We start from the raw sequence: 5,316 nt of genomic DNA, 5'->3' as shown, positions 1-5,316 counted from the left end.
AATAGATTTTTAAGTGTAATTTAATGTGATTCTCAGGAGTTTGAATAACAAACCCGATTTAATATATATGTATTATTGAAAAATTTTGAATGAAATTAATATAATTGCTATACACACGGGCGTAGCCAAGAAGCGAGTCAAAGGGCTGGAAACATTTAAAGATTAAAGATTTCTAAAATATAATAAATATTTAATGAGGTTCCGCTGAATATTTACTATTACATTATTTCAATATGCTGTACACAACTGCTTAAACATATAACATATATGGCTATAGTTGCGTTATTGATCTATTACATTTAGCGACGAACCGTTGCCCCATTCGCCTTTTTTTCATTACTAAGTATTATAATTTATTTCTTTGGTCAAATTTTATATCATATTCTCCTTTGGAACGCCCTTATATACATACTCGTTTACACTGAAATCAAATACCCAAGATTCTTTTTCTAGAAATATCTCAGCTAGAATGAACATTTTGAGGTACACGCAAATGAGTTACCCAGTCTGTAATGGTTTTTAAACATTTTTATGATAAAACTTAGAACTAAGTTGTTAGCTCGGTCAGCAACAACAGCAATAATGAAGCAAATTGGTGTATAATATCAATATTTCCTCATCGGCAAAAGCATTGTAATTTACTGCTTAAATGTCGTAAAGCCTAGGAAGCATGGGTATATAATGCAAAAATCAACATTCTATATTGTATAGACTGTATTCACATCTTTATATACCAAGGTTTAGAGTATGAAGTAAACAAACTTCTTTTCACATAGGGAGGTCGTAATTGTAGAATGATCCCATTTTTTAAAAAATTTAATGAGACAGATAGTCTGTTTCATTTTAATTGTTCTGCCACTCTGCAAGTTAAATTTGTCAATAAATAAGTTTATTAAAATAATTTTTATAATAAAAAAATTTTTTAATTAAATAAAATCAATCGTTACCACATATATTAAATTTTTGTATTAAAGTCTATTTTAATTTTTGTATTTAAAATTAATTATTATTTTTGATTTATCAACGTAAAGTTTAGTTTAAAAAAATTTAATGACTCTATCTTAATACCAGCTTTTAAATATAATTTTATTATTGAGATTTTTATCATGCTAACTTAAATTTCTATTTCATTTTCTAACACATTCCTGCAAATCAGATTCTCAATTAAGGGGACTAAAACTACTATCTCTCAAATTAATACTTAATCAGTTCTTTATCTAATTATATTGAAGTTAATGGATTTCAATTACTATAAAATTTAAATATCAAATTATAGTCCAGGGTACTTGCCAACATCTGAAGTAGGCGTAAAAGTTGTAAAGTTGTAAATATCGAAGCTATCACTTCTCACTTAAATCATTGAGATGGGCATGTAAATTATTTAAATTGTTTTAGATTCGTTAAAAAATTTGTACCGATAACCTCAAGATCATTGAAAAATTTACGATTTCCTGTAAAAAAATTAGTGTTTATATAATAAAATGTAATGAGTACAGGCAAAAAGTAAAACAAAAAGTATCTGCGGTTGAAAAAATGTTAAAACGTATTTACATTGAATTTACGTATTGTGATTTGTGCTTTTTTTTATTTTTTTGCTGTTTTTTGAGAAGTTTATCCAAATCATATTTATCTTGAAATTTTGAGAAAACAATCTCTGCGGCAACAAATTTGCTTTTTTCTTCATTTTTATTTCATTTTGGTATGCTCCAAAAAACATTTACAATCTCCATAGAGTTAGTCAAATACAACCAAAAAAGCTAAAATACCAAAACTATCTCATCTCATCGTTAGATGAGATTTAAATTTTCATTGTAATTACATAGAAACGAAGCGAACCAAAGCGGCGGAGGCAAATTATAATGGGTCGCAACAATTGCTTTGCTATCGATTAAATTTTTCCATTTGTATTTTTTAAAAAATAAAAAAATTTGTTTTAATTTTCGTTTTGTGTGGTGTAATAGACGAAAATTTGAAGATACTATAAATTTAAAAAATTCATAAATTCGTTATACCGCAGGGAATACATTCGCTGCGCGCCGTTATCACATTTGTAAATTATGATGAATGCTTCAACTGTGAACAAAAAAGAAAATCGGGCGTATTGCGTACTACGTACTATGCACTAGGTACTAGGGCTACTCTACGACTCTGCTACGGTACTCGTTTGAATACTTGTGCGGTACATTAAAAGTAGAAAAACTCAATGTCAGCAGCGGAGAGTGTTTAGTTCGCTTAATTGACATTTTCATATTCGTATTTATTGTCATAATTATGAAGCGAGAACAAATGCGAGTACATTGGAGAATTATGATCTGTTCCAGAGGCTCCCTCTGTTCTGTTGTTCTGTTGTTCTTTTGGCAGCCAACCCACCCAAAAATCAGAACAATATTTTTGAAAATTGTTTCTGTGGCGCAATTGTTGCTGCGGATAAGCAAAGTATTTATGAAATTTTATTTATTTATTTGTTTGTACTTCTGAGTTCTTTATTTTTCGTTTTGTGTTGCATTTAAAAACACAATTGAAATTGAGCTCAAGTGGTCTGGTTGGTGGCGCATGTTCCTCATACCCGCTCTTTCAACAATTTCGACAAATTGAAACAACCCACGTGCTGCCAATTTACGTACTCGCGTATCATCAAAAACTCCAATCACAAAGAATTGCGAAATTAATCCAAATTGAATTGAAGTGTTCTAAAGTTGATCTTTTTAGGAACTTGTCACGCAGTTTGTTAACAATATAATTACTTTATTTATATAGTTGAAAAAATACAGTTCATATACACTGCACCCTATAAATGAGGATCTCTTCTTAGTACGATAAATTGTAGAATAGTACAATAACAAATGTTTTATTTCTCTGGTACTCGTATATACTGAATTTCATTTTAAGAGATTATGAGTAAATATGAGTCAAACTTTTGAAGAAAGGGGAAAATATTCACGTATCCACTTTCTTCGTGTGTTAAAATTGTCCGACGAATTCAATACTTCGATCTATATCCCATTGAATCTCCTAATAAAGACTATCATTAGTCTTTTCTTTCAAGGTAAATGAAGAGAATTTCTTCAATAAATCTTATTTGTATGTAGTTCTATACCACTGACCTATCCCATAATAATGAGTGAAATATATAATATATAGTCCCATTAACTCCAAAAAGTAAAACAAGCAGTTTTTTATCACATATAACATATTGGACTATAAACAAAAATTTAAAATGTTTAATAGTTTGGCTTTATATATATAGGTATAGTTTAATCTATATACAATTAATTTATATACAAAAATGGTTTACAAAACATGAGGAAGCCCGGATAAGGAGAGAGATCTCTTTATTTTATCAATCAATTTTTTTCTAAATCTATACATGTAATTTTTTTTATTACAACTTCAAATAAATAATAAGCTTTTTAGTAAACTAACATGCATCTGTAAGTGAGATGGTTCACTGATGTATTTTTAAAATATATTGCGAAGAAGTAGTGGTGTTACCGCGACGGACGTAGCCGACTCTCAAAATATCGATGTAAGCGTTTTGTATGGCTTTAATGTCTATAAAACGCTTTTTGTCATCGGCAAAGGCTTTTCTCGAAAAGGTAAGATTCGCGCTTTGCCAAAATAGTGAATACATGGGGTTAGTGGTAGTTAAAATGTAATTTTCATAAAAAAAATCGGTTTGGCGCGTTACTCAATGAGAGAAATTTTTGGTTTCCTCAGGCACACACTTTATGGTAGCCCAGTGTTTAGAGTGATCTGTGACAAATTCATTCACAGTGTTGATAGAACTAGTTTGCCAACATATTAATTTTTCTTTATACCTTTACGACCATATATTTAAAAAACCATAAACTTGGTTCATTAATTAAAAAATTTTGGTACAAGTTTTTCGAAGTTTGAAATAAGACCGCTTTACACGATGCTTATTTGTCGTACTGACGTCACTAATAATATATTATCATTTCGGCTGCAATAAGGATTGTATTCGACCAAATGTCATTTAATTCTGTTAAAACCACAGTGAAAGATCCATCTTACCACTTTAACAACAAATAGTACAAATATTCAGTGTTTTCTTCTTAAATGGCATATTCGCAGAAAGTGTTTTTTTCGTTTAAAAAATAGACAAACTTTAGTTACTCAGTTATTAAATCATAATAATCATGTATATATATATATATGTATTTATAATTAAATTTTGCAAGTGTATAGTATATAGATATATAATAATTATCTTTTTTTAAATTTAATAGTATTTATTGAGTAAGCTTTTAGACTGCTAAAGGGACTTGTATTTCAGTCCATTAAGCATCATTTTTTTTATTTTCAGTTTAACAAAAAATTAGAAATTGTCATTTTAATAGACTAAATTAAAATCAGTCATACACATTAGTTTAATGTTTTTCAAAGAGTGCATAGCGTCCTATTGTCGACTTGGGTGTTTAGCTTTCATAGTAGAATTGCTTAACACAGTCGTGGGCTTTAATTGCTTCGTTGAAAGAACTAACTAAATGACGTTTATCTAGTTTTTAATGAAGCAATTCATTGAAAGATTTTCCCATGAAAGCATAAACAAAATCTCAACAAATTCACATACGAATAGATGACAGTAGAAATACCAGATATGTGTACGTTCTTTTGTTTTTTTTAATTTGTCTGCAATGTCAGCGGGTCTTTCTCTCTGCATAATTGGATTTTTATTGCCATAACATGAAAGGAATTTTGCAAATAAAATAAATTTTGCCGCACATTTTCAATAAAAACCACCCTAAATACTTTGCTTCAAATATTTTCCAAATTTTAGAATTTTTCCGCTTTCTCTTTTACTTTTTCCACATATTTAGTTGGGCTCTTAAGTTGAAGGTATGAACTAAGATTTTTCTTATTCAGTTGTTGAAATTACTGAAATGAAAATTCAAGAGTTGACGACAGTAGGTAAAAATCAATGGGATAAGCGGCTGCTCTACTAGAACCCCAAGCTATAACAAGCAAAACAAAAACAACAGCAATTCTTATAACTAAATAACTACAACAAAATATTATAGAAATGAAGTGACTCTGTGCACTGAGACTAACATTGTATGAAAATCAAATGCTACACACCCTGCAGCAGTTAAGCTAACTAATGTGTCCCCTTGGTGAATTTTTATTGGAAATCAAAAATGCGTGGGTAGTTGTACACCCTCACTCTGGGTGCCCTACACTCTATACATCGAATATATTGCAGACATATTCCCCCTTCAGTAGTTCTTTTTTTCGGGCATATAAAATTTATGGCTTTAATTTATGAACGTGGACAAGTATGTTTATCTGAACTGC

The sequence above is a fragment of the Teleopsis dalmanni genome, chromosome 1 (assembly GCF_002237135.1).
Source record: "Teleopsis dalmanni isolate 2A chromosome 1, ASM223713v2, whole genome shotgun sequence".
NCBI classification, from domain to species: domain Eukaryota; kingdom Metazoa; phylum Arthropoda; class Insecta; order Diptera; family Diopsidae; genus Teleopsis; species Teleopsis dalmanni.
This window is presented reverse-complemented; position numbering follows the sequence as displayed.